At 40.2% G+C, this 10,488-nt stretch overlaps 1 long non-coding RNA gene across 1 annotated transcript; it reads right to left on the bottom strand.

Moving 5' to 3' along the window:
• Positions 1 to 6,939: 6,939 nt before the first annotated feature.
• LOC116923124 lies at positions 6,940 to 8,594 on the bottom strand. Its single transcript, XR_004394374.2, has 3 exons — positions 8,461 to 8,594; positions 7,276 to 7,486; positions 6,940 to 7,198 (listed from the first exon to the last, which is right to left on the bottom strand). It is a non-coding gene; the product is annotated as an uncharacterized LOC116923124 (long non-coding RNA).
• Positions 8,595 to 10,488: the final 1,894 nt, after the last annotated feature.

The raw sequence follows: 10,488 nt of genomic DNA, 5'->3' as shown, positions 1-10,488 counted from the left end.
AGAAGGCCATCGATGTAAGAAACTACACGCAAGGGAGAGTGAGAAACGAAAGAAAATAACAAGCAGATATACAGAAGAAGACGGAAGGGTAAAGGTGTGCTTTTTTAACGCGCGCGCGCGCGCATCGCAGTTTGTAGCCAACAATTTTTTGTTTTTTGTTTTTTTTCGAGAGAGAGAGAAGCTCTCGTCTTCGTCCGTCCAGCAAAAATCTAGCAACAGTCCAGCTTGTAGTGAGCTGAGGCGAAGAAGGACGACAACGGTTTTGAGCCAGGCTGCTGCTGTTAGATGTCTGTCAGCATTTGAAAAAGAAAAAGAAAAAAGCAACTGGCCTTCGTCGTTGTCATCTTTGCGCCGGCTTCTCAGGTGTTCGGGCGTGTCTCGAAATCTTTTTGTAAGTTGTTCTTTTGTAAGACGCGATCCGACTGTTGACGCAACAGCGTTTCATGTCGCTCCCGTCAAACGGATTTCCTTTACGGTCCAGTGAAATCGACGAGGTGGACACCTTCGAGTTCATTGTTTTGTTTCTGATTAAATTATTCATTTATCTATTATTTGTATTTTAGAATTGCTATTTATACTCACCGTTTCGTATTGATTGATGCAGGAAAAGCGGACTCGAGGATTTCGTCAGCGGCCACCATCATCCGAACAGCGGACTTCATTCGGGGTAAGTCCGTCCTTAATTTTTTTAGTTTAATTCACCCCCTTTTTTTTGTTTTCTTTCTTTATCTGCATTCAATTAGTCTTGTTTATACTGCTCGTTTCTCGGTTGTTGCGTTCAATCAATCGGCTTTCTTTTGATCAGCCCAAAAAACCACCCACACATTAGTCGCTTTCGGACCCACTTTCGCCCAGCAAAAACGGCCATTTTTGTTTTTGTTTGTTTTACTGTTTTGCCCTCCTGTTCCAAAACTTTGGAACTGCATTTAAACCTCGTGCGAACGAAGCGCAAAGTGCAAAAGGCTTTCCAAAAAATCATTTCTTCTCTGGCCAATCATTCCATTTGAATCATTTGCCCATCACATTTCTTTTCTGTAGGCCTAAAAACAGTTAACATTACACACACACACACACACACAAACTGACTAATTTTGAGAATGAGATCTCGTGATGAACGCAGGGGGTTGGCGTGTTGAATCGTACACGTCACTTAAAAGAGGCTTCTACACACAACCAAAATCTAACGATGACCGATGTGCACGAACACGAGCTTTTTAGTTGGTTGGACTACCTTACCACGTGACCACCTGCCAGCCCAGGTGCATTATATTAAATTTTTTTTTTTTAAATTCGGAATAAAAAAACAAAACAAAACAAACTTGTTGCCGCGCGATAATCGGTCACGCGAGCCGTGAAGCCTCTTGTCCCTGTCGTTTTGATTCACATGGTAACAGCTCACGCCCGCCACGCCTGATGATGTATCCTCCCATTGGGGCTGTCATCTCTTTGCTCCCGCTCTTTCTCTTTTCATTTTTCAAACGCAATTTTGAAACCCGAAACCTCAAAGTGATTAGTTGCCATTCGTTTGAGACCTTGATATTTCCTTGGTGTGCTGCTGCAGTGTTCTACCTACAACTATTTATCAGTAGCCGCTATCTTGGTGACGCAATTGTTTCTAACGTTCGTTTTTTTTTTTCCAACCTTTCTGGCCAAACGGGGAAGGTTAAAGATTTTGACATGGAAAAATAGATTTTTGTTTGTTTTGTTTTTTACTGGACAAATAAAAACGCGTTGGTTTCATTTGTTTTCCTTGTAAGTGTGTGGACACACGAGGAATAAGGAAATAGGCCAAATGTTTTTTGGTTTTTTTTGTTATTTCAGTTTTGAGGAAACATCCTTTAAAGCTCGGTGGCCAGCAGCAGGAAATTTGTCACAAATGCAAGGCCATGACAGGAAACGATTTGAATTTTGGCGCTTTCAATGGCTGCAGCATTTTGAACGTGTTGGGGGTTATCGGGGGGTAAAAGACCTGCCATGTATATAGTGGCTGTTTATTATTGAACGGCGTCAGCTCTTTGACCGGATGGAGAATTATTCAAATGGGCCGGATGGCTCTTTTTTGTTTTCTTCGTTTCATCTCATCTGTTTCACGATGAGTATATATACACCGACGTTTAACCGCTTGTACCTTTCGTTTATTAAAGGCCGTTGCTATGGAATTCAAACAAGATGTTGCGGTATCGCTTTCATTGGAAAATGGCGCCGAATTTTTACATTCGCTGTTCGAAAAAAATTAATAAATCTGAATTCAATGTGAATTCACGTTCGCTTTTACTCGCAACGACGTTAACCCAATCAGATAACATTTTCCCCTCGTAAAACATCGACCAATTCGACAGTCGACTTAAATTCCACAGATTTTCTTTTCATTCTTGGGCCTTCTTTTTCTCTGGAACTTAAAATTTTGTTTGTGTGTGGCGTGGAACACAAATGACTCTTAAGACTTTGTCCAACTGCTACTGGAAAGACCTGCCTCCATCTTTTTTCCCCCCTGCCTTTTCGTTCTTGTGACAGTTGTGACTGAACGGCACCTTCCTCGTCTCGACTTCTCAAGTCACTCAACTAGCAAAGTGGTAAAGAAAAATATAAAAACATGGAAAGAAGAAAAACCATTTTTTTTCAACATTGAGAAAAAAGAAAAAAAATAGCTCAGTAAATGTAAATCATGGCTTTATAAATGACTCGCAGCTACTATGTAACACCACCCTTAAGCAGCTTGTTGTTTTATCATTTTGAATTCAACGGTCTCAGTAGTCAAATGAAGTGTGTTAGAAACTTACAATGTTTTTGGGTGCTGTTTCATTTTTTTTTTTTCTTACGTAAAATTGTAGGTCCTAGGCTTTAAAACAAATGGAAACTTTGTATTCCTCTTTTAAAAAAAAAAAAAATAAAATAAAAAGATGTACAATTCCAAATTTCCCCCTTTTTGGAGACCGTAGCTCAAATAGGAATAATGAGCTGCTCATTAACATAGTCGACGCTGGGCTGGAGACGGCCCATTTTTGTTGTTTTCTTCTCCCCTTTTTGACTTTCACATCAACGTGTGCTTTGTAGGTTTTTTAAATATTTACACTTTGGACTTGCGGTAGTGCACCGCAAGTCTGCCCGTGGGATTTATAGGAAAGACGAGCATCGGATGACATTTGTATTGACGTCGCAGTTCGCATACTTTTATTACCCATCGATGTATTCAACTCAAAAACAAATATGATCACTGCTTGTGTAGCAAACATTCGGTGCAAAGTCGGTGGCTGCGGGAAAAAAAACTGTTCGAATCTCGCCGACTTGCTATCGTTTTGCACTTGACGACTGTCTGTTTTTGTTTTGTTTGGGTTTTTTCCCCCGAATTCCCGACGCATCGTACGTATATGTCGTGTTCTTTTCGCTTAAAAATGCAGCCCGACATCGAATCAGTTGAGCGTCTCGGTGTTCATTTGAATCATTCATCGTGCACGCTGTTATCACCATAGGATCCCCCAGCATTTTTTTTTTTTTGTGCTTGTTTTTTTTTGCCTGATTTGGAATGGCCTTCATACAACGCCATCTGTTAATCTGAAAGAGTACTTAACGAGTAACATGCTGGCAAAACGCAGTCCGCTTGTTGTGAAAATACGAGACGAAACAAAGTGGATTTCCTGGTTTTCCTTTTTGTTTTTTTCAATTTGTTTTTAACGATTACTAGGCGAACACTGAAAAAGTATAAAAGGCCACCCTCTAGCGAATCCGATTTGGCTCGGGGTTCGCCATCTTTTCCGATTATCTGAACAAAAATCTCTTGAGGTACTTGTAATATTCCCTTTTTGCGCGAATGTTTTTCCTCTTTTATTTATTATTATTATGCAAGTGCCTTGATACTTTACCTTTTTATTTCCCCCCCCCCTCTCCCCGTCTTTCTCTGGATAAACAAACACGCGGCGTCTCCTCGCGTGATGTAATATAGCGATTCTACTTGTGTTGGGTATACACGAAACAAAAACTACTTAAGTATATACGTTTTTTTGTTTTGTTTTTTTTCCCCCGCATTTGCATGTTACGCTAGCCAACTGGCCCTCTCTATATGGTTGTTTGGTAGCCTAAGTCTCGCAGCCGTCTGCCAAATCTTGGCGCGCTTTCTTTTGGGTTCGGATGAACGTGCCTGGCTTAACAGTTTCGGGGCGACATGTTCAAACTATGCGAAGCTATGTACACAGTCCTAAAACTGTATACCTGCGTTCTAGATAATATTTGCGAGAGAACTGAAAAAAGAAAAGAAAAAGGATTCAAATTCCCTTCTATTTTTTTTTTTTTTGTTTATTTGCTGTTGTTGCTGTTGTTGTGTCTATCCAGTTATAAGAACAAGGGCTCTGTCCGTATTTGTTTTCTGCTGGAACCAAGATCCGCTTCGGATGAATAGACAAAATGTATAACATGACATACTTTGAGGAGGGCTAAAATGGAGGAATACCGTCGAAAACAAATTCTCAGAAACTCGGCGAATGTATAATCAACTGGCCAGAAAGAAGAGAGATGCGTTATATCCCATTGAACCGTTGTTGATGGATCGTATCCGTGCGGCTGCTCATTTACCATCTTTGTGACATGACGTCCCCTACGCTATACGTCCCATCAACAGTTGGGATATGAGGGCGGCTACCGGTTCTCCTCTCATCGTCCCGTATCTGATTTCCAATCGTATAAACATAAATTGCCAATCGATACCAACGATATACGAAGCATTTTTTTGTTTGTGTTTTAGACTACTAAATGAAAAAGAGTTAAAAACAAAAAACAAAACAATATCAGACTGTCGTTGGGTGATCAATATAATTCGATAACGTTAATGCGCATATATAATAGCCAGTGATTAATTTAGCGTACGACGTTCGTTTCTTATATACCTTTGACTCCGGTGTGTGTGTGTGTGTGCGTGCGTGCGTGTGTCTTTTTCTTCTTTTTTTTTATTTAATTTATTTATTTTTTTGCTATTCTGTCGTAATGGGAGGGATTCCAAAATGGCCGACTGGAACATGTCTTGACATTGACGAATTTCCATCACCTACCGGTTTCCCAGAGAGACACATTCAAGAACCTGAAGAAGCTTCTAAAGAGCGAGGTAGACAGGGCAAAGAGAGAACGAAACAAAAGAAAAACAGAAAAACACAACTAAAGCCCGAATATAATAAATATCTCGTATGAGAATCAGACGAAATTCTTCGAGTCTCCCCTCTGTGTGTTTTCCCCTTGCTGCGATTGTCACTGCCATACTTTTTAAGGTTCTTTTTAAATTAATGAGACCAACTGTTCTATCTGATTCTCTTTGTTTCTATACGTTTTTTCTGACTTTATTTATTTATTTTATTTTATTTTATTTTATTTTTTTGCTTTTTGGTGCCCCTTCAGTTTCCTCCGCGTACATCATTTATCTATTTGTGAGGACATTGTAATTCGATACTTCCCGAAATAGCTCCAATCTTTCTACTGGCGTTCCAATATATAGCGTACCGTTTTCCCACGTTGCGATGGTAAGTGTGATCTAGATTTGAACACACACAAACAGCAAATTACACCGACATTTGTTTGCTTTATAATTCACGCATAATTGCGTGTGTGTACAAAAATCGTAAATCATAAAGCGAATTCGCAGTTATGAGAGACTTAAACTACATTCGATCCGTAAACTGCGTACTTTGCATGAATTTGAAAGAATTAAAAAATAATAATAATAATAATAAATAAATAAGGAAATTTAAGGGCATCTAAACATGGGCATGTCTGCAATTATTGCGCGACATAAATTCGCCGTGTATGACAAATCAAGTTGGTATAACTCTTTCAACTTGTATTACGAGGCGGCACCGAGGCGTGGGAACAACGTGCGCTATATTTTCCTAATGATTATGCATTTTTATTTACGATTTTTGTAGCTCCCCTTATTTCGATTGGTGTGTCGGTAAAGATAGCGGCAAAAAGCGGCAGCAAGTGATAAATTTTCTCGGACAATATCAACAAGAAAAATTTGAGGGGAATATATAATAAGAATACACAGCGACGCCGGCTGTAATGTAGGCTATTACTCGAAGGCCTTACGTGAATGAAAAGGAGAGGGGTGGGTCACACACACACAAAAAAAAAGGAGAAGAATATACCTACGCAACGAAAATGATACAAAAGAACTTTGGGGGGTGTTCTCCTCAACGATTTGCATATGTAGGTACCGAAAATAAAAAAAAAAAAATCAAAGGGCAACTTGAAATAAAGAAAAGCGAGAAAAAATGGCAGGGAGGCTCCACTTACCTCCTCTCTCATTATACTCAACAAGGCAAACAATCGTCCCTTTTCTTTTTGTATTGCAACTGTTGATGGTCCCCTGTTTAGGGCGAGTTCAGTGTTATGGCATAGGATTGCTATACCTTTATATTTATACAGCAGCTAGTTGTTATAGCCTTCTAAAGAGAAATAATGAAAAAAATTAAAGGAAAATGGACTTGATATTCAGGCGAAATGAAGCGATCCTTTCGATTGTCAATTGACTTTTTTTTATTTTAAATCTCAGATTTAAAAAAATAATAATGTATGTTATTTATTCGTTTCTGTTTGGCGTGAGAACGTTCACTTTTATCGCATCCGGGAATCCAAGAAATGTTGCAAGACAGAAGGATAACTAATTCGCAGAATGTTCTTTGCCACGGTGTACGTAAGGAATCGGGAAAGAAGAAAGACCCAAGTTTTGTACTTACCTCTTATGTCACCCCGTATTGGACACGAAGTGTCAGATGAAAGAAGACGGTAGTGCTGTTTAGCATTCGTTAAGGAATACAGCTTTTGCAAGTACAACATTGTACAGCAATCCTTTCTTTTTTGTTCATGGGAATTTGTCATGGAAAATGGTCGTGGAAATTGTTTACGGGCACCCGGGGTACAATGTGCAACAGTAGCTGCTCATCCGGAGAACAATTTATTTTCATTTTTTATTTTCTTTTATTCAGCCAACTTTTTCAAGTGTTCAAGTGCTTCGAGTTGTTGGGACGGGAATAAGGGAAAAAAAAAAGAAAGGGGGAAAATAACAGGCAAACATGTGTTGCTCGTTTGGTATACTTTGAATATGCAAATGATCGTGCGTCTGTGTGAGCCGCTTTTTTGGTGAGAGAGCTGCACTGCTGGTCTGACATTGAGGATACAAAGCGGGGGACACGCCGTCACTCTCAGCAACTGTAGCCCTCTTGAAAAAAAAAAAAAACAAATAAATAAATAAAAAATCAACCGGAGATCATCTACTTGATGACAACAGTTATTCACTTGCATAGAGGCAATTTTTCTTCTGCGACATTGTACACCTTTGGTACTGGGACGGGAAGGATGAGAGGCAACAGTAGCGCATTGTCGAGCCAAAAGATTTGGAGATTCTGTTCACAGTAGCCGCACGGTAGATGTAATCCGGTTTTGGGTCTCGATGAATTCCGGGCGTGTAGAATTTTAGACACCAGACATTCATGAACGACAAGCGACTCTACATATATTTCGAGTTTAGAAAATAGATTGGGAGAGAAGCGTGAGAGAGGAAAAGAAATAAGAAAAAAAAACTATTTTTAATCCCTGCCGTCTAAAATAGTTTGAAATTTGAAATGAAATTTCGGTGCTACGCGAGCCATCTAGCGGTAAGCATTGCAGTTCATGAAAAAGTCGCTAGATGGCGATACTTGTTTGAACTCGCCATTTCATCCCCCTCACTTTCAATAAAATGTTGACAGGGGACGATAGAAACAATCGAAATCAATCAATCTCAATCGAGAATATAACTGACGGTCAATGTACTTTCAATAACGTTAAAGATGGAATTTAAATTTTTTTTCCCCGAAAGAATTGCTTGCCTTTGTTCCTGCCGATGGGAAAACTTGACGACCTTGTCATTTTCACGAGAGAATATTTGTCCTACACGACAATGGGAATGCGGATTTGAAAAATCAACCTCAAAAATATCGTATCGAATCGAGGAATTTCTTCCCGATATTTCTTTGCTAGAAACCAGAGGTGTTGCTTGAGACTTCAACGAGCAGTCAGCGATCATTCAATAGCGTAGCAACTCATTAACGGGCTTCCCATCATGATCCCACAATAGCAGGACACTCCCACCCTTGTCCCTTTTTAAAATAATTTCAAAGGCCTTATGCATTCAACAGTAGTGTCCCTCATTCTTGTTAACCGTCCAGATCATTTTGCCCGCATTTTGCATACAAACTGCGCGATCTTCGATGCGTGTGTACGTTTAACGTCGATCGTTGACGATATCATCGACTTTATCCCATTTTTTTGTTGTCTTTTTTTTTAAAATGACGACTCAATGTAAACACGTAAAAAAGACAAAAAAAAAAATGCACTGCGCGATGCGAGTTTGAAGAAACAAGAAGAACCAAAAAAAAATACAGGGGAGGAGAAGGGATATCGACCTATACGGAAACGAAGAAGAGGTACGTGTATACGAACCGAGTGTGTGATCCGATTTAGTGGGGGGGCTGCACGGCAGGGAGGACGGTGGAAAAGAACAAATTCAAGAATATAGTAGAGAAATCCAACGGAAAAAAGTGCAAGAACACAGGCACAGGAGCGTGTACGGTACGGTACAGAGAGAGAGAGAGCTCGACCTGTTTAGTAAGCATGGGACGTCGTGACGTCATTTCGTATTCCGGCCGGCTTCTTGCTCATCAGCTTTGCCCTCCTTCTTTTTTTTGCCTTTTTTCTTTTCCTTCTTTCTCTCCCTATGCGCTAGGCTGCCTCTCTTCCGCTCTTTTTCTCAATCCACCAGTATGTATTTATATATATTATTTATATAAATGCACAGCACTATAGCGGCAAGCGCCGGGTCACCATTAAGATTATTCTTGAGCGACTTCGACTTTAGTGCACGACTCGCATTTTTCACGTGAACTCAAAACGAGCAACGAAGAGAACAAGACAAATTCCGGGATAACCGCGCAAAGTCGACAGTTTGATCCGCGTGCATTTCGATTCGCGGCAGAAGGGAGACATGGGCGCCAAAGATGATGCGTATGTACATCATCAGTCAATGTATAGGCCTATCAAATCCACGTCGTGGCTATATATACAGTATATATACGTATATATTTTTGCTTCTTTCATCCTCCGTGATGTCGGCATATGGTACGGCCGGTTTGCTTTGTTGGTTAGGTGTTTCGACACCCGAGGGATCTATAGCAATAAGGTTTCTCCGTCACGAGAGCTTGCATAATGAGGGGATCGCCCTTTAAATCCTTTAAGCTTCCGTAGCGAATGAGATCTATCAGAAAGCCACCGTAGAAAAAAAAACAAACAAATATGACACATCGATTCTTGTTTAGATTTGTTTTTTTTTTCTTAACGATAACACAAAATGGATCCGTTTTATTTTCAAAAAATGATTCATTGTAGTCGTTACGTTGTAGTAGACTAGGCCTATCGAAGGAAGGCGAAGGATCAATTCATCAGAAGTTGTGATCAGGGCCTTTTTGGTTATATTGCGCTGTTCGGGGGGTCAACGGGTCCGGCAAGTTGATCATACTTGTGTTGAGTAACGCACTACTACTGCCATTTCACATCCGCATTCGGAATCCACAGGGCTCTGGCCGGCTCAACTAAATGGCCATTATAGGCCTACAGCGACCATATATATACACCCTACCACCAAACTCCCTCTTTTATTAGCCAACTTTTGAACTCTCTCCTCATCTCTTGTGTCTTGCGTATAGAATGTCCGTGGGCAACACTTTAATTTTGTCAAATAAAACCTATTTATTTCTTTATTTATTATTTGATTTTGTCGAATAAGAAATGTGAAAAGTACATAGTTTCATCAAAAGCGACATTACATCAGAGACCTATTCACCTTAAATGTTGATCATTACAACAGCTGTCCATATAATTTATTCATGGCGAAATGAAGGTTCTTTTTCTCCGGAAAGCTTCTTTCCGCCGGCCGTCGGATCGTTTGCTTGATTTCTTTTTTTAACCGTAAAAGAGTCATCACTAAGATTTTTTATTTTTATTTTTTTCCTCGTCATCTTCAACTATCCATCCCTTTTTCGTGAGCCTGGCTCCGGCCTTTTCTGATTGGACCATCTCGCACGAATGTTTAGCCGTTGCGACATCCGCCAAGCTAAGAAACTCCTCCCACTTTCTTCCATGTTTCGACCAAGCGGGCGGGAACATCGTCAGTCATGCGCTTTCCCTCTGTCCAGCCTTCAAAGTTTAGTGTAGCCCTGCTTTAAAAAACAAAACAAAAAATACAACCAACGTACGAAAATATTCGATTGAAATTCAACTGCGTGTTGACGTGCTCATCGTGAAACGACGTATATACGGCCAAGATGATTCCGTGTCCTCCCCAACGAACTGTGTTTTTCCCCGCAATTTCTGGACGAGAAGTTTGGGGAAATGTCAATCACGCATCAAGGGCGAACGAAGCGAACGTGACGGCAGACAGAATAACATATTCGACTGTCAGATTTACACTTGTAG

The sequence above is a fragment of the Daphnia magna genome, linkage group LG5 (assembly GCF_020631705.1).
Source record: "Daphnia magna isolate NIES linkage group LG5, ASM2063170v1.1, whole genome shotgun sequence".
In the NCBI taxonomy this organism is placed as follows: domain Eukaryota; kingdom Metazoa; phylum Arthropoda; class Branchiopoda; order Diplostraca; family Daphniidae; genus Daphnia; species Daphnia magna.
Note: the sequence above shows the minus strand (reverse complement) of the source record. Positions and strands in the feature narration are given on the sequence as shown.